The sequence below is a fragment of the Oreochromis aureus genome, linkage group 12 (assembly GCF_013358895.1).
Source record: "Oreochromis aureus strain Israel breed Guangdong linkage group 12, ZZ_aureus, whole genome shotgun sequence".
NCBI classification, from domain to species: domain Eukaryota; kingdom Metazoa; phylum Chordata; class Actinopteri; order Cichliformes; family Cichlidae; genus Oreochromis; species Oreochromis aureus.
In genome coordinates this window covers 2,624,803-2,644,992 of record NC_052953.1, presented here as the reverse complement: position 1 = coordinate 2,644,992, position 20,190 = coordinate 2,624,803, and the positions used below count along the sequence as shown (strand labels likewise).

The 20,190-nt window shown below is 40.5% G+C and overlaps 2 long non-coding RNA genes across 2 annotated transcripts; both read left to right on the top strand.

Moving 5' to 3' along the window:
• The first annotated feature begins 9,698 nt into the window (after nt 1-9,698).
• LOC120443051 lies at nt 9,699-11,345 on the top strand. Its single transcript, XR_005615095.1, has 3 exons — nt 9,699-10,742; nt 10,856-10,946; nt 11,328-11,345. It is a non-coding gene; the product is annotated as an uncharacterized LOC120443051 (long non-coding RNA).
• Nucleotides 11,346-11,643: 298 nt separating this feature from the next.
• Nucleotides 11,644-13,017, top strand: LOC120443050. The gene is made up of 4 exons (XR_005615094.1): nt 11,644-11,795; nt 11,905-11,995; nt 12,367-12,833; nt 12,929-13,017. It is a non-coding gene; the product is annotated as an uncharacterized LOC120443050 (long non-coding RNA).
• Nucleotides 13,018-20,190: the final 7,173 nt, after the last annotated feature.

The window sequence follows — 20,190 nt, the reverse complement described above, 5'->3', positions numbered from 1 at the left end:
TTCTTGTAGTCATCTTGTCTATCAATGTATCAGAGGGTTAAAATAACAAATTGCTTGAAATGCCAATAATTAATATTCTGTTTTTATGCTGACATTCTACCAGATGCCGAGAAAAATAAAAGATCCCAGGCACAAAAGAAGCGCTGGAAACCACTTGACTTGGTCGATCCTGCTGTCCCAATGCTCACTGGCCACAACCAAGATGAGGCAGTCAGTCGTTTTCCATCTGACCAGGTAATGAGGATATGGTAGTGATCACGGACAGTCGAACAGTTTTCAAAACACATTTGAGACAATTAAGAACACTTACCCATACAGTTTAGGATTTTTTTGTTATAATGTCACACACGTGGCATAACAGTGCATGGTATGCAGAACATTTAAATGAAATGAATGTGTCAGGTCACTTAATGTCTTCTATACCCTTTTTCCTGGGTTAGCAGACGGCACCAGCCAGGTTATCTTTGGAAACACAGGATAGACCCACCTCCTTATGTTCCCCAGGTCCCAAGGTAAATATCAAAAATATTCCTTTATTAAGAAATTACAAGGTATGCCCACCCATAGGGCTGCTCGATTATGGCAAAAATAATAATCACGATTATTTTCACTGAAATCTAGATCTCCAGTATTTGACAATATTTATTTAACAATAACAATGTATTGAATAATGGCTTTAAAGATTGTCATAAAATAGTGTGCAAATACTGATAACAGTGTAAATGTTTACAATATAAAAATAAATGAAAAATGTAAACATGTATGTTTAGTGAACTTTACAGTGTTGCTCCGTGGTGCAGGTACGACATTGTAGCAAACTTTACACACTATGTCTACTTGATCCACGCCTGACTTCATGAACCCATAATGTTTCCACACCACTGAAAGTTTTTTTTTTTTTTTTTTTTTTTTTTTCTCTTTTCAACCAACGGCAGTCACTCTCCTCTCCAAATAACTTCTGCTTAGCTTTCCAAGCTTCCTCTGTTAGCTCCTCTTAATTGTTGTGATGCGTGTTCAAACGCAGAGAGGTGTGCTCGATTTGCCACATGGAGCAGCGGCGAGAAAAAAGCACCAGGGAGGTGCTAATAATCGACTCATTCTCTCGACTCCTTTTCAATGATCGTTGAAAGCCCAGATCGTAATTTTGATTAAAAGTAGATTCATTGAGCAGCCCTACCACCCATGTGTATAACCTGTGTGTATATATCTGATCTTTGGTGTCTATAACCACAGTTAATATGTAGTCTTTCACTTAAAGCATGTTTGCTAACTCAATTTTGTCTAATTTCTATCCAAAACAAAGGAAAATATGACAAAGGGTGTTTTTTGTTTTTTTTGTTTGTTTGTGTTTTTTTCATAGCTCTGAACAGGTAATTCTGATGTGGTAGTGAGCACATACAATATATTTCTTATAACACTTACCCATACAGTTGACCATTTCTATCTTGTAATGTTACCCAACTGGCATAACAGTTCATGCCATGCATTGCATTGTAAAGTGAAATTAAAGTGTCAGGTCACTTAATGTCTTAACATTATATTCTTTTTTGCCTGGGTTAGCAGACAGCACCAGCCAGCTTGTCCTTGGAGACGGAGAATAGACCCACCTCCTTATGTCCTCCAGGCAGCAAGGTAAATTTAAAACAGTATTCCTCCATTAAGGATTTATAGTGGACAGTTACATTACCATTAAATGTTAAAGACATATGGTTACATGTTTGCCTTATGTAAACAGTAAGAATTTTGTTGTCTCGCTTCTGTTAGTTTTGTTTAAAGTTTTTAAAGTTACACTCACTTTCAAATTTCTTAGTAGTTATGCAAACAGCTGGAATTTTTTTTTATCGCTTTGTAAGTTTAGTAACCGCTACTGTTTCATGTTTTCTTTAAAGTATCCAGTGTTACACTCTATTTCAAATCTGTTAGTAGGTTTTCTAATTTTGATTAACTGTATTATCAGATTTCAGACACTCGTCCACCAGCAAAACGAGTCTGGGCAACCGATGATTTCCACACGGCATCAAATTCTCCACCTAAAAGGTAACCTTAACCCTATGTATAGTCACCGGGTTGATATTTAGTCTTTCACCTTAAGTGTGCTTGCTAACTCGTACTAAATATACTAAAATGTTAGACTAAACATGTACATTTGTCAATTTCTTTCATCAGACTCCTAAAATGCAGACATCTCAACAGCTGTCTGTTTAGCTGTTTCTATATCTATTGTTCTGAAAAACATTTATACCATTTTATACTTAAAGCTTCAGATAAATTGACATCCACAGTGAAAAGCAGTGCAAATAAATACAAACATTTTGTGACACTGATCTTTTCTCAAGATGAATGTCAGTGTGTTCTGTTTCAATCACATTTAACCTGTAACTGAATTTTGTGTCATTTCTTTACAAAACGTAACACAACTATGAAACGTGTTTTTATGGCACATGTACAGAACCATCTGGTTTAATCTGAAATCAGTGATTGAATTACATCTAATTTAAGAGCATCTGAAATCCTCTTACGAATAATACGTAAACAGGATTTCCTTTCATATATTGTATTTAGGCTGCAATTTAGTTGATGTTTGAAGGCCCGCATCAACCTAAAATAATGTGTTATACTGAAAGAAATTAACTGCTTTAAAAATATGAGGAGCAGAAGGTACAGGTATGACCTTTGTAAAGGTCATTAAAAAACAGCTCTAAAGCAAATTACAGATATCTAAAATATTTGTCATTTTACTTCCCACCTCTGCTCTCTCTCACTGTTCCTGTCACTGTCTTTCTGGCTTATCTGATGCTGTGTATCTTTAGATTATGCTGTAATATGATTGAGGAGTGATATAATTTGGCTTGAACATTGTTTCATTATTTTACCATAGTTAAAAAAATTTTTTACTTTACAAGAAAATCTAAATTTATACAACTATTGCCACTTAAAAATGTCTTACATCATTGTACCAAGAGTTACATATGTTTTTACTCAACCGTGAAATGCATATCATTAAATACTAAACAATAACATGTGTCACCTTTACCATTCCTTGATCAGCCTTTCCACAACACAAATGAACAACTACTGACAGAGGAGCTACAGAGAAACGCAGTTCAGCACTTCTGGTGTGTCAGTGCAACTCATTGTCAAAGTGATGAAAGGTACACAGAATTCTCTCGAAATCATCAGTGCACATGTAATGCCCTCACATTCCTGGCCTACCTTAATGAGGAACACCAGTTCAACACAGCCCGACTTGATAAGGTGCTTGAACAGGGAGATGCACTCTACTGTTGGATTAAAACAAATCTTCAGCAGGAGAGGCGTTATACACAAAATCATCTGACCATGGAGGACCTGCCCAAAGAAGTTCATGCTGACATAAATGTCTACAGTGTGAAAATGGACAACATAAGGTACGGATACCTGAAAGCAGAGGACAAAACTTATCAAAGAAAAGGATGGTGGTTGCCTCTTGCTAGTCGCCTTGTATGTCTGTCAACAGATGTGAACTATGCTTTGCTCATGGTTTCGCCTCAGTGCATTGCAGTTTTCCGTGACAAATCTGGGAGGTATGGATTATTTGATTCACATTCAAGAAGTGCAGCAGGTTTACCCCAGCCAAATGGAACAGCAGTCATGCTCACTTTCACTCATGTGAATGACCTGATCACCCACCTGCATAACCTTTTCCAAAATCAAGGCAGGTATGCAAGATATGAGTTTGTGCCTGTTTCTTTCAAAAGAGTCAGCACTCACAACGAACAGCCTGCACAGTCAACTCAAGCAACACCAGGAGCAACAGCTACATCACCACAAAATGATGAACCACAAATCACAAATCCCACTGTGCAAGTGCCTCAACCAGAATCAGCCCAAACCTACATGACAATGTTAGAAAGTGCTTTAAACCCACAACAAGACAAAATGGCTTCAAATCAAATTTGTGAACATCAACTTGAAACATCTGTTGATCCAACAAGCAACATCCAAACAGAACAACAAGAAAATCTCGAACTCAATAATGAAAGAGATAAAGTCCTAGATAAACCCCCAAAAAGCAAGAAATGTATGCAGATTAAATAAACGACGGCGTGGGAAAGCTATTCGTCAAGCTCAAAGTCACAAGCAGCATCTAAAAGCTAAAGAAAAATCTTCATCTGAAGACTTGGCAAAGAAGATAAACAAAAAAAGACACGAAAAGCAACGATATGCCTGCTTTCCTGAATTTCGAATGAAAAAATTACAGGCTGTGAAAACTCAATATGCTCAAAACTGTCATCGCCGTAAACAAAAACTGTTGTCAGCCAAAGGTTATTATGCAAATCCTCATATTCAAGAGAAGATAAAAGCCCACAAAGTGAAGAGATACCAAAATGATCCTCATTTTCAACAAAAAAAGAGAGACTACATTATCAGAAGATATACCACAGATGCCAGCTTTCGAACCAGACAGAAGCAATATGTGTTCCAAAGGTACAACACGGATGCTGACTTTCAAAGCAGACAGAAGCAATATCTGGTCCAAAGGTACAACACGGATGCTGACTTTCAAAGCAGACAGAAGCAATATCTGGTCCAAAGGTACAACACGGATGCTGACTTTCAAAGCAGACAGAAGCAATATCTGGTCCAAAGGTACAACACGGATGCTGACTTTCAAAGCAGACAGAAGCAATATCTGGTCCAAAGGTACAACACGGATGCTGACTTTCAAAGCAGACAGAAGCAATATCTGGTCCAAAGGTACAACACGGATGCTGACTTTCAAAGCAGACAGAAGCAATATCTGGTCCAAAGGTACAACACGGATGCTGACTTTCAAAGCAGACAGAAGCAATATCTGGTCCAAAGGTACAACACGGATGCTGACTTTCAAAGCAGACAGAAAAAATACATAAGAACAAAATATGCATCGGATCCAAACTACAGGCACAAACAAAAAAAATCAATTCATGCCAGGTATCATAATGACTCACAATTCAGACTGCACCATATACAGCGCTGTGCAGAGTACCAGAGACACAAAATGGCTACCACTGCATCTTTCGCCATTTATAAAAAGTTGTGTGCGCAGAGAATAAAGAAGAAATACAGACGACTAGTAACACAATTCCAGCAGGGTCCACAGTCTGAAGCACAGCCCCAGCTTGTAGTGAATAGTGTGATGCAAGCAGCCACATTAGCTTTCCGTGAAACAATTAAGTTAGGACCCACCCATGTCTGTACAGTGTGCCACAGAACTCTGTTTCCTAATCAAGTTAAACACTGCAAAAGATCAAAGTATGTTAAAATAGTCACATTGTTGACACTTGCTTGACAGGAAAATTTGTCCATGTTTGTGATGGGGAATGCTCAGCTAATTGTACTTTCCCAAAACACAGAATGGAGGAGTGGATTTGCTACAACTGTGACAGCCACCTACAACGAGGAAAGATCCTTCCATCGCAGTGGCAAACAATTTAGCACTAGCACCCATTCCAATTGAACTGAGTCAATTAAATGTACTAGAACGACAACTGATTGCTAAAATTCTCCCGTTTGCCAAAATCATTGCATTACCAAAAGGACAGCAAAGAGCCGTACATGGGGCTGTTGTTTGTGTACCGTCGGATGTGGAAACCACAGTAAACTGTCTTCCCAGACCTAGCAATGAAGCCCAGCTCCTGCAGGTACAACTGAAAAGACACATCAGATTCAAAGGATACCAACACTTCTACACTGTGAACATGAAGAATGTGTTAGCAGGATTATCAAAGCTAAAAGAGATGCATTCAGAATACAAAGATGTATCTATTGATGATGACGCTACTTTTGCTGATCCCACAAATAATCAGATAATCGAGACGGAACATGACACTGCTGATGCAGATATTCCAGATGCACTGCCCAGAAACTTCGACAACCAAATTGTACCAGAAAGAAGAACCACTGAGGATACAACAGCTGGAATACTTGAGCCATGTCATGATGTAAACGAACTATTGGAGCCTGAACAGTCAAATGGAGAGCCCTTACAAGATACGGAGAAAGAAAAGGAAGAACTTCGGCCTGGTCTTGTTCTAGACACCTGTATGCAACCACCAGATATAGCACAGGACATTTTATCATATGGTGAAGGAATATTTAGCATTGCACCCGCCCAAGGAAATAGACCTGTTGGCTTCTTCTCTGTTCCTAAACTTGAAGCCATGGCCTTTCCTGTGCAGTTCCCAACTGGACAGAACACATTAGATGAAGCCAGACAAGTCAAACTGTCCCCAAGCATGTATTTTAATACACGGCTGTTCTCTGCAGATACACGTTTTGCAACTGACCAAAGCTACCTATTCTTTGCACAGTTTGTAACAGAAACACACATGGCTACAAACAGCATGTCCATCCAATTGCGCAAAGGTAAGGCAATCACCAAGGATGGACGAGAATTTGTAACAGAATGCTTCAAAATAAAGACGAAGTGGAGAGACTGATAAATAACAAAGATGCAACACGCTTCATGAAACCTCTGAGAGGTACTCCAGCCTATTGGGAGAAGGCACTGAAAGATCTGCATGCTATGGTCAGACAGTTAGGAAAGCCGACTTTTTCCTGACATTTTCAGCTGCTGAAATGAGATGGCCTGAGGTTGTTGAGGTCATAAAAACTCAACAAGGTGAACAAGTGGATTTTTCACAACTTGACTGGAACACAAAGTGTGAAATTCTCCGAAGCAACCCTGTGACTGTGATGCGATTGTTTGAAAAAGAGTCGATGCACTAATGACAACACTGATCCTGTCCCCAGCACAGCCCATCGGTGAAGTAGAAGATTACTTTTATCGAGTGGAGTTTCAGGCCAGAGGTAGCCCTCATATCCATTTACTGGTTTGGGTCAAAGATGCACCTAAATTTGGAAGCGACCTTGAAGACCACGTGTACAAATTTATTGACAAGTACATAACATGTAAGATGCCTGACCAAAATGCCGATCCTGAACTTCACAAAATTGTGTCTGAGGTTCAAGTCCACAGCAGAAATCACTCCAGATCCTGCAAAAAGGTAATGTGTCATGTAGGTTTGGGTTCCCCAAACTACCGTAGACCAAACAATGATCACTTTCCCAAGCCCAGATGATGACGATGATCACAATGATAAGCAGCATAGCGCAAGTAAGAAGAAAGGCACAAATGAAAACAAAAGCAAAAAAAAACAGACGAATGGCGCCGCAAAAAAAGAAAGAGGCCAAAGAAAAACTCCAGCCATTGAGAGATTTGCTCTGTGACCCAAATTCCTCGTTTGAGGACTTGTCTGAGCTGCTTCACAAATGCAGATTAACTTATGAACAATACTTGGATTGTGTCTTCAATTTAAGCAATGGCCATGTCATCCTCTTAAAGCGTGAACCTAATGACTGCTGGGTGAATGCATACAATGCAGATCTGCTGAGAGCCTGGAATGCCAACATGGACATCCAATATGTCATTGATGACTACAGCTGCCTGATGTACATGATGTCTTATGTCTCTAAACCCGAATTTGAGATGACACAATTTCTTAATGGAGTCATCCAGGAGGTCAAAAGTCCAATGTCAATGAAAGAGATGAAATGAAACAGATAATGCAGGCATATGCTAAACACAGAGAAGTCAGTGCCCAAGAATCCGTGGCAAGGACATGCAGCCTGCCACTAAAAAAGTGTTCACGCAGTGTGGTGTTCATACAGACTGATGATGATGCCCTGAAAATGAGTCTCCCGATGAGCAGGTTGCAGAGCATGGCACCAGATGATGAAAATGTGTGTGGATGTCTGGATTGCCAGAAAAATATGCAAACAGACCCAGAACGCCTGAGTTTGAAAGAATGTGTTTGGCTGAATTTGCTTCAGAGTACAGGATTCTCTACAGCCGTCAAACAGAGTCAAAAAATGCCATCCCTCTTTTGAATAACATGGGTTATATTCAAAAGAGAACAAGAGGGAAACCTGCAATAATCAGATATCCTCGCTTCTCAGAAAAGAAACAACCAGAGAAGTTTTATAGCAGACTACTAAAACTTTATTTTCCACATCGATCAAATGATGACCTTAAAAACACAGAACACCCCACATCCGAACAGTTCTACAAAAGTGGACGAAAACATGGTTTTGCAGTGCGGCCAATTGTTACCTTTAACAAAAAGCGTTATGAAAGCCATGGCAAAACAATGGAAAGGGCATTGGAACAGATTGAACAACAAGGCCCACTTATCAATGCATGGAACACCTTTGCACCTGAGGTTGAAGTAGATCGTTTAGAGTGTGTGGCCCAACGACAATCCAGACATGACACTGACGAAAATGAAATGGACATTGTTCCAGACTACCAAGTCAGTGGTAGCAGCAGTGGAGCCATGCCAGCAATCATAGCACCAAAGCTGAGCCCGGACTTTGTCAGAAAAATGTACCAAAGTCTGAATGAAACCCAAGCATCCATATTCTACGCAGTGCGTGGTGGTGTTTCAAACTTGTGTGGGGTCACTGTCCTGAGCAGTTCTTTTATTTTGTCTCTGGAGGAGCTGGCTGTGGAAAATCACATGTTATCAAGTGCATATATGAGGAGGCAACAAAGATTTTGCACCAACTCCCCAGATTCCGTGACCAAGCAGACATGTCCTACCCTGCAGTCCTGCTGGCTGCATTTACTGGCACTGCAGCTTTTAACATATCTGGGAAAACACTGCACTCTCTGCTAAAGCTGCCAAAATCTTTAAAACCGCCGTATCAGGGACTGGGGAATGCACTGGATGAAGTGAGAGCTTCACTTTCAAATGCAGAGATTCTGGTCATTGATGAGATATCTATGGTTTCTAAAGACCTTTTGCCTACATCCACTGGAGACTTCAGCAGATCAAAGGAAACAAGAAGCCTTTTGGTGGGATGTCTATCCTTGCAGTAGGAGACTTTTACCAGCTGCCACCCCTTGGAAAAGCCAAACCACTCTGTGTGTACGAGGACAATGTCCTTGATCTCTGGAAAGACTATTTCCACATGGTCAACCTGACAGAAATCATGCGACAGAAAGATGATCATTCTTTTGCTGAAGTTCTGAACAGGATAAGAGTAAAGCAAAAACAGATTCTCTTGAAGCCAATGATAAAGCCTTGCTCACACAGGCTATCCATGACATAAAAGACTGTCCATCTAATGTATTACACATTTATGCTACAAACAAAGAGGTGGACAAACACAATTCAGCAACTGTAACTGCTCTTCATTCTGATATCATAAATATTCAGGCCGAAGACTACAGAAAAGACCCACGAACGGGTGAGATGGTCCTGCTGGCAGATATGATGAAAGGCAACAAAAGAGATTTACCTGATAACATACAAGCTGCACCTGGAGTGCGTGTTATGATTATTAGAAATTTGGATGTTGAAGATGGGCTTGTTAATGGGACATTTGGAACAATCACAAACATTTTGACAACCACACAGGATGGACCAAAAACTGTGAATCTCATTGGACTTACGCTGGACAATCAAAATTCTGGGCAAAATTTACAGAAAAATACAAGGATCCTCAGACAACCTGGTATATATTGAGAAATGTGAAGAATCTACAAGTAAAAAGGAGTTCTCCATGAGGCAATTTCCAATGAAGTTGGCCTTTGCATGTACAGCTCACAAAGTACAAGGCATGACAATGGAGTCAGCAGTAGTATGTTTGAAGCGTGTTTTGAACCTGAATGGCCTATGTTGCACTCAGCCGCACAACCTCACTTAAAGGACTCTACATCACAGACTTTGATGAAAGGAAAATCTATGCTGATCCTGCCATCACAGATGCACTCAAAAATATGAGACATGCATCATTTGAGAATGCAAGACCACTGTTGCAATTCTTAAAATCAGTTGTTCCCACAGTCCCCACGTTGACAATTATCCATCACAATGCACAAGGTCTCCCAACTCACATGGAGGACATGAGATGCCACCATGAACTCAGCCTTGCTGATGTTTTATGCATAACAGAAACTCACTTGTCTGGATCATCAGTTTCTCCCGCTTCCAGCTCGAACAGTACAACATGGCCACACGCAACAGACACGTCTCTTACACAAACCATACAGACATGGCAAAGGTAAATGGCGGTGGAGTTGCAATGTACTACAAAACAGTTCTTACAGCAGAGTCTCGAAAATACCTGCAAAATGTGACTGACCTTGAATTTGTTGTTATCAAGGTTGAATCGCCAGTCACAGCTTTGATAGCAACTGTATACAGGCCACCAAATTACAGCCACGTGAGGTTTTACCACAAATGCAATGTCTTTTGGACTCATTGGAAATGATGAATTGCCAACCAATTATTGTTTGTGGAGACTTCAATGAGGACCTTATGAGCAGAGGAAAAAACCCATCCAAGAACTGTTTCAGTCAAGAGGATATGCACAACTTATTACTGCTGCAACTACCGAAAAACACACATTGATTGATCACCTTTACATATCACAGCCATACGCCTGCCTCCAATCAGGTGTTCTGAATACATATCACAGTTATCACAACCCCATTTATTGTGTAATTCACTAACACAAAATGACTGCAAGGTTGTGAGGGATATGGACTTGCCAAGTGATCTTAGTGTCTTTGCAACTGAGCACACTCTACCACCAACAAGGACAGCTCACCAGTGGGAGCTGATAGATAAGACTGCTCTCATCCATTGAAGAGCTGACCAGAAACGTGAACAGAGAGACTGCAACTGCACCTGATGGGATCCCTGCCATAACAGGTAATTGTATTTTGTTTCTTACTTTATATTGTAACATTTGATATTGATATTGTTTGAAACAAACTATAATCTCATCCATTAATTAAGTCATCCATTCATTCATAACTCCTCAGATGTGTTCTGTCCAGTGAAGGCAGTGGAGAAGCCCTACACTGATCTTGAAACTGTGCCACGCTAGTAGAGACCGGCTACAAGGATGGGCAGGTATAGTGAAATTAAAATGCACCTTTTGGTTCAACAGGTTTATATATACAGTCAAGTGATCAAAAGACACCAGTATTAAACCCATTTAAACCAACTACATGCTTGGATTGGAACTGTATACAGGCCACCAAATTACAGCCACGTGTGGTTTTTACCTCACATAGCAACTTACCCCATCCAAAGACACCAGTATTAAGCAAATTTCCTTTTTTTACTACCTTTTTAATATAGTTTTGGGTCATTTAGTTCTAAAGTTAGATTTGTTTTTCCAATTATTTTTTAGAACTTCATTACTTGCCATTTCGCTAACTGAAGAGCTGCGCTTTGTGATGTCTCTTGTTTTATTGTTTTAAATTGTGTTTTCCTTTTATCTGTTTCTAGCTGTTTTCGCAAAGTCAGCCAACCACTTGCTTCCAAATGACCCTTATCCAGAAGTATCCGTGAGTGCCTCATCAACAGAAACTAAAGTGGAGACCTACCTCTCAGAGAAAAACGCACACATAAGAAAAGCTGACCCACTTCAGTACTGGGAAGAACATCCTAATCTGTTTCTCTCTATGGCTGCTGTTGCGATCCCAGTGTGCCCCTGTAGCTCTGTGGACAGTTTTGGATTTGTTTACATCTCACCCAACCGCTCACGGCAGATGGCTGCACCTCTCTAAGCCTGGTTCTGCGGAGGTTTCTTCCTGTTAAAGGGAGTTTTTCTGAACACACTCTACCACCAACAAGGACAGCTCACCAGTGGGAACTGATAGATAAGACTGCTGATGCTCTCATCCATTGAAGAGCTGACCAGAAATGTGATCAGAGAGACTGCAACTGCACCTGATGGGATCCCTGCCATAACAGGTAATTGTATTTTTTTTCTTACTTTACATTGTAACATTTATTGATATTCTTTGAACAAACTATAATCTCATCCATTCATTAAGTCCTCCATTCATTCATAACTCCTCAGATGTGTTCTGTCCAGTGAAGGCAGTGGAGAAGCCCTACACTGATCTTGAAACTGTGCCACGCTAGTAGAGACCGGCTACAAGGATGGGCAGGTATAGTGAAATTAAAATGCACCTTTTGTACAACAGGTTTATATACAGTCAAGTGATCAAAAGACACCAGTATTAAACCCATTTAAACCAACTACATGCTTGGATTGGAACTGTATACAGGCCACCAAATTACAGCCACGTGTGGTTTTACCTTACATAGCAACTTACCTCATCCAAAGACACCAGTATTAAGCCAATTTCTTTTTACTACCTTTTAATATAGTTTTGGGTCATTTAGTTCTAAAGTTAGATTTGTTTTCCCAATTATTTTTTAGAACTTCATTACTTGCCAGTTTGCTAACTGAAGAGCTGCGCTTTGTGATGTCTCGTTTTATTGTTTTAAATTGTGTTTTCCTTTTATCTGTTTCTAGCTGTTTTCGCAAAGTCAGCCAACCACTTGCTTCCAAATGACCCTTATCCAGAAGTATCCGTGAGTGCCTCATCAACAGAAAATAAAGTGGAGACCTACCTCTCAGAGAAAAACGCACACATAAGAAAAGCCGACCCACTTCAGTACTGGGAAGAACATCCTAATCTGTTTCCCTCTATGGCTGCTGTTGCGATCCCAGTGTGCCCCCTGTAGCTCTGTGGACAGTTTTGGATTTGTTTACATCTCACCCAACCGCTCACGGCAGATGGCTGCACCTCTCTAAGCCTGGTTCTGCCGGAGGTTTCTTCCTGTTAAAAGGGAGTTTTTCTGAACACACTCTACCACCAACAAGGACAGCTCACCAGTGGGAACTGATAGATAAGACTGCTGATGTGCTCTCATCCATTGAAGAGCTGACCAGAAACGTGAACAGAAAGACTGCACCTGATGGGATCCCTGCCATAACAGGTCATTTGTATTTTTTGTTTCTTACTTTATATTCTTTGAAACAAACTATAATCTCATCCATTCATTAAGTCATCCATTCATTCATAACTCCTCAGATGTGTTCTGTCCAGTGAAGGCAGTGGAGAAGCCCTACACTGATCTTGAAACTGTGCCACGCTAGTAGAGACCGGCTACAAGGATGGGCAGGTATAGTGAAATTAAAATGCACCTTTTGTTCAACAGGTTTATATATACAGTCAAGTGATCAAAAGACACCAGTATTAAACCCATTTAAACCAACTACATGCTTGGATTGGAACTGTATACAGGCCACCAAATTACAGCCACGTGTGGTTTTTACCTCGCATGGCGACTTACCTCATCAGAAGACACCAGTATTAAGCCAATTTCTTTTTTTTTTACTTCATTTTTAATTTAGTTTTGGGTCATTTAGTTCTAAAGTTAGATTTGTTTTCCCAATTATTTTTTAGAACTTCATTACTTGCCAGTTTGCTAACTGAAGAGCTGCGCTTTGTGATGTCTCTTGTTTTATTGTTTTAAATTGTGTTTTCCTTTTATCTGTTTCTAGCTGTTTTCATAAAAGTCAGCCAACCACTTGCTTCCAAATGACCCTTATCCAGAAGTATCCATGAGTGCCTCATCAACAGAAACTAAAGTGGAGACCTACCTCTCAGAGAAAACGCACACATAAGAAAAGCCGACCCACTTCAGTACTGGGAAGAACATCCTAATCTGTTTCCCTCTATGGCTGCTGTTGCGATCCCAGTGTGCCCCTGTGGCTCTGTGGACAGTTTTGGATTTGTTTACATCTCACCCCAACCGGTCGCGGCAGATGGCCGCCCTCCCTGAGCCTGGTTCTGCGGAGGTTTCTTCCTGTCAAAGGGAGTTTTTCCTTCCCACTGTCGCCAAAGTGCTTGCTCATAGGGGGTCATATGATTGTTGGGTTTATCTATATACATTAATGCTTGTATGCTTTTCATTTATACTTTTGCCTTACTCTTCAGTTCATAATATAAAGTTACTTGAATGGTTTCCTTTTCCTTTTCCTTTTTTATTTTATATTGCTTTGCTATTTACCACAATCTAAATATCATGTTTAAATGTCATACATTATTGTAAATGGTATCTGTACAAAATATTGGTTGAATAACATGATACATTTATTAGTCCCACAACGGGAAATTTCATAATTTGCATGTGGTATTTTCCCCTTTGACATTAAAATACCTTTGAAATACAAATTGAATACCGCTTAATGGACATCTTTTTTTCTACCACTTTAAACGACTCAAAACTGTAAAATCTAAATTGTAACTTCTCTTGAACACCTGACACTGAAGCATAATTTATTTTCTTTTATATCTATTAACTTATTTTGTAATCATGTAACTGGAGCATCTTTCTCTCATCTCTGTATGCCGCATATAACAGAGATCACAATACAGCTTACTTTGCTTTAAGTTGAAAATCAGCTGTATTCCATTTCCCTCCTTCTTGTGGTATAAAAAGCAAACTATGCTCATGTTGCATCTTGCTCCCTCTGGTGTTATAAATGGCAACCGGCACTAATTGAACCACATTAAAGGCAAACTACACTCATTGGCAGTAGCATAGGCACACATAAAATTTCTTCTGAAATTTTCGCTTTCTAGTTATTATTATTATTCTCCAGTTTCCGCCTGAAATTTTGCAGCGAATCTCGCCCCGCAGTTTTGAGACAAGCTTCATATATGTTACCTCATTTTGTGCGGCCGGATCTGGAATGGTGTGCTATGACTTTTGGTCTTTATGAATTTTATAGTTTTTAAATATTAATATTTTAGTGAAAATTTTCCCGCTCCTCTGCCGAACAGTTTTGACATTAGGGTTACATATGTTAGATCATTTTGTGCGGCTGGAGCTGGACTATTATGTCATGACTTTTGGTGTTCATGACTTTTATAGTTTTTTAAATATTAATATTTTAGTGCAAATTTAGGCCAATTCATCTTTTGGCGCCAAATAAACAGACTTCATTTGTGGTGTGTTGGCTCTCTCTAGTGGTATGCCGGGAGTGGTACAGCCTGTCTACCCTTATTTGGATTACCGTAATGATGACAATTTCAACGGTGTGCACAGCGTCGCTGCTTTCAGGAGCCATTGGAATTTTTAAGGTTTGCGCAAATCATTCAAAAGTTACGGTAATGCTTGGTGGAAAACTCAATATCCCACAATTCATAGCACACCTCTGCCGAGTTAAACAATGGCGGCCACCACTTCGTTTTATATGTCTTTTATTAGTGTTTCTAGGTCACAAAATAAACTTTTAAGATATTTTCAGGCGAGAATGTAGGTGTGTAAACTTCAAATATCTGCTTGTTTTATCAAGACATCCCATATTAGCGACAATGCTCTGACGACCTCGGTCCTGCCTGACAGCTAGCCGGCTACCTAGCTAGCTGCCGCGCTTGGCTGCAAATGGACAGCGAGGGACTCTCTCTCTCTTTCACCTCCCGGTCTCTCGCAAATGCTCGCACAGAATCGGAGTTACAGCTGGATGTGGAAAAATAACTGAGTTGTTTGGTGGTGCTATAATGCGGAGCTACAACAGTGGGCAGCTATCCACCGTGTATGACAGAAAGGACATGCAGCGACCGCCGATCGACCGGTGTTTGCTAATGCGGAGGTCAATCGTGGATCAGGAAAGCGAAGGCAGGGCGTGAGGTGAACTGAATTTCAGGTAAGAAGTTATGACCTGCACTCTATTTGGGTCAGATATAAACCGAGTTTAGGTGTAGTTTGTTTAGCAGCAGTTCTCTTATGTGTTGCTGATAGCCGGCTAGCTAGCTAGCGCCGCTAGCATAGTTAGCTCGCGCCGCTAGCGACCCTTCGTGAAAAAGCACCCAGGCTTGGCTTATATTGAGGCGGGTGAAACTCGTGTCAGCACCCGGTCGCTCGCCGACAGTATGTGTTTTTAGCTGGACTTATTTTTCGTTTATATGGGCCGATGATGCTGGAAACCGAAGGCAGGAGCGTGAGGTGAACTGAATTTTAGGTAAGAAGTTATGAACTGCACTCTATTTGGGTCAGATATAAACCGAGTTTAGGTGTAATTTATTTTCGTTGACCTTTTACAATCGTAATGCCACGGGAGTTCATATACAGCTGTGTGCGCACTAAGTTACTGACGTTGGACTTTATTTTATTCATTAGGGTTAGTTCATAGAGTTGCCGTGCGGTACAAACGGAATCGTCCCACATTCAGAGAAAACATTATGATTTATTCTGTCGTTACGAAGCCTCCCCTGTCATTCTCTCGCGTGTTGAAAGCGTCAATCATGAAACTGATCAATGATCGGCTGTTCGCTCTTATTTATCGCGCTAAACAACAGCAGCACGTTTAAGCTTGATCAGCTGTTGTTAGAATTCTTTTGATTTTAATTTCTAGTATCAGCTGATGTTTGCTGGAGCATGAAGATGAAATCAGGAGATGTCCTTACTGAATCATCAGAGCTGAACTGGTGATGGAGAAACAGGTTTACACTTTAGGTGACATGAATGAGTTGAAGGAAGTTATGAGTTGTTTCTGAGAGACAAAGACCAAGCTCCTTTTTGTGTAGCTGACAGCTGGTAACTGTGCAGGGGCGGATCTAGCAAAGCTTTTGGGGGAGCTAGGGCATTAACAGAGAAAGGTGGACACAAAGATATACTTTTCTTTCTTACTCTCATATAAAATATTTAGCTTTTATTAAATAGTTATCTGAATCTCACAACCAAAGTTTGTATAATAATACACAGGATTGGCTGTAGACCATTGTTCATAATTCAGAACACTGTGTAAAATAACAAAAACAAAAAGTGAATGCATGTGTGAAAAGTGGTCTATAATGTAATGCTTCAAAGTGTGTTCATGCAAACATTGTCGGGTCTGCCGTGGTACAATGGGACTTCTGCTCATGAACCTGTGTGCACAGCGTCTGCAAATCGGCGCTGTACAAAGTAACTTCATCTTTACACAAAACTGTAAGCTGTCATCTGTGAAGCGTGAGCGGTGTTTGTTTTTACCATAGTTCATGGTGGAGAATGGCTGCTCTTCTGAGTTTTGCTCTCTGTAGCCGTATGAATGGCAAACTACAGTGATTAGCAGCGGCATAGGCACACATAAAATTTCTTCTGAAATTTTCGCTTTCTAGTTTTATTATATTTTCTTCTACTGTATCATGCTGCTGAGTGACTGCTGCTCGTCAAACACATTTCATTGCAATGTTGACCCTGTGCTAACTTGCATATGACAAATAAAACTGAAACTGAAACTGACATGACGGCTGCGACACACCTGCACCAGGGCAAACCTCCGACTGCCTCACTACTGCTATACAGGTGAAAATAGAGCAACAGGACCCCTGAGTCTTTGATTTTTTTTAATTTTCTGCTGTGTTTTACTAGAAACAGTGAGTCTAAACACAAACACTATTTTATTTTATGTGCTGGAATGTGCAGAAAAAAGGTTTAAATGATAAACAAATTTCTTCCAGTCAGAGAATGTTGCATATAATTTAATTTTTGGTTGATGCATAAAGTTGCTTGATGTGAAGGAGAGAAGCAATGTCGGTAAGACGAGTGTTATTCGGAAGAAAAAAACTTGTAGAGACTTACCGTTGTGATCATGCTAATGCTCGGTCTCTCACAGGCTAACCTCTCACCTTTCATCCAGATCTGCAGCAGTCCAATACCAGTGTGTTCGGCTTTGTGAGACAGAGAAGTGGTGAGCAACATGTTCCTTAGCCCCTGTGAAGCTAAATTTTTTTTAGTTCACTGTTAGTTTAAAGTAACCTAGAGGGCAATTTTTGGTGCATTTTTCTCTCACAAATAGGCCTATAGTGTGGAGAAATTAAGCAGACTGCTTTGATACCTCTGAGCTGAACTCACATGTGTATGTTGTTGTTTTATTTGCACATAGTTTTGAAATCATTATTATGTGTTGTATTTTGAATGTTAATGGTTACTTACTATAAGTTTTGTTGAATCATTGTTTACAGGAATTGAAAAATATGGTGATTTGATAAGATTTAAGATCTTGATGCATGCATCTGAAAACAGACTGATTAGAATTAGAACCTGACCTGGGTTATAGGTCGGGTTTTTGGCGAGGACAGGAACGTTTGCTGAGGAGAGTGAGGACAAGGAAAGTGGCTGGGCCAGACGGCATCACCGGCCTTCTGCTGCAGTGCTGTACTAACCAGCTAACAGGTGTGTTCACATCAATTTTCAACGAGCCTCATCCTGCGTGGTGGGGGCCATGACGTGGGAAATTGAGGGCCTGGTGCGCTGTGCCCAACGGAATGAACCAGACCCCGGTTCGGATCTGCCTGGCAAGCTGTTTGTCCCGTCTACCGTGCGTTGGCTGAACACCACATCCAAAACACTTTGGATTTTGTTGAGAAGGTGAGAGATGTCATTATGGAGGCAGATGAAACCATGGTCTCGTACGACGTTACTTCTCTCTTCACTTGCATCCCAGTCACAGAAGCGTTGGAGGTAGTCTGTAAGAGATTACAGGATGACCCCAACCCCAGCAACAGGACCACTCTCAGCATCGACCAAGTGTGTTTGAACTGTGTCTTCATTCCTCCTACTTCACATAAAAGGTCAGTTCTACAGGCAGAAACATGGTCATTTTATGGGTTCCCAGTTTTACCCATCGTGGTCAATTTGTACATGGAGGAAGTGGAAAAGAGGATTTTCCTATCCCACCCTGGAACACCACCGAGTCATTGGTTCAGATATGTGGATGACACCTGGGTGAAAATCATGAAGTTCAAAATGACATAAAATCACACCAGACAAAGGACACAAAATTCAATGAAAATAACATTCAAGCACAGAAAAAAGAAAAAACCTGAACAGGAAAACAGGACAGGAAAAGAAAAAATACACCGGTTAGCCAGTCCAAATCAAAAGTTCAAGAGAAATGCTTTATGTTGAATCCCCACTATCTGTGTCTGTGAAGGTTCTCAGGTCATTGTAGTCTAAGGAGATTGGAAAGAAAAGCATGTGGACTTGTTTAAGTTGCTTGAAGATGTTTCACCTCTCATCTGAGAAGCTTCTTCAGTTCTGAATCCCCATGAATATAATTGAGAAAAGGCCCCAGATTTTGGCAAACTTAAAGTGAGTGTAAGCCAGACGATAACGAACCTGTTCAATATACAAACATGCAATAATCTCACATAACCAAACACTAAACAAAGGAGGTGAAGCATTTTTTCTAAACAGCGTCGCTGTCGCTTTTAAACCCCAAAACATGCTGTGGCAAAAATTGGTCCACCCCAAGGATCGGGTCCCCCGACACAAAGAGAGTAACATAGTGTACGCTGTGAAGTACTAGGAGGATTGCCAGGATTTATACATCGGGGAAACCAAACAACCTCTGGCAAAGAGGATGGCACAATACAGCAGAGCTACCTCGTCAGGACAGGACTCAATCAATCAATCAATCAATCAATCAAGGATGAGGATGTACACATCTTGAGTTTGAGTGCGGAGTCAAGGAGGCCATTTATGTGAAAAGGGAAAGACCATCTCTGAATGGAGGAGGGGGCCTAAGGGTACATCTGTCACCATCTTCTAATGCTGTGATTGCAGCCATTCCCCAACTCTCTGTGAATGGAACTGTATTGGAATTTCTTCCATTATTTATTGGTCACATTGTTTTATTGTATAAGGCGTAATTATTGAGTGAGCACAGTCAGTTCCCCATATGTGGAAAATAAATAAATGAAAACCTACTTATATAATCTGGGCTTTTTTGTCTTTTGTTTGCATATTTGTTATTATTATTATTTGCTTTATGTATTTTTAAATATTTTTAATGTATTTTTGAAATGTTTTTAATTTGGTAAAGTCACATAACTTGCTCATGTTTAGTTGACATTCATCAGCTCTTTTCATAAAACTGTGTTGCTCCACACATGTCAAGGACCTGGGTCTCAGGGACGCAGGGCTCAGGAATAGTTTCTGGACTTGTGTATTTTTGGTGCTGCTGTCCCTCAGGTGCATATGTCTGTTTGAGCACCAGTTTACAGGTATCTTCAGGGGGCAGTGTGCAAGGAGTATCACGGGAGTGTGAGCACTAGGAAGAAGACTGTCATGATCCTGGGCCATGTTGGCCCAGCATTCTTGGTTCTCTTGTATTTTTGGTATGTTGTTCTGTGTTTAGGCCATGGTTCCTGCCCTGTTACGTTGTTCCTTATGTGTTTTCCCCCTTGTGGCTCTTACCCCCTGTGTGCCCCTCTGTGTATCTGAGCCCTCGTCTCTCCTTGTGTTTTATTCCATGTTTTCCCCAGCCCGTTATGTCTGTGCTCTCCCCGTGCTCTCTCTC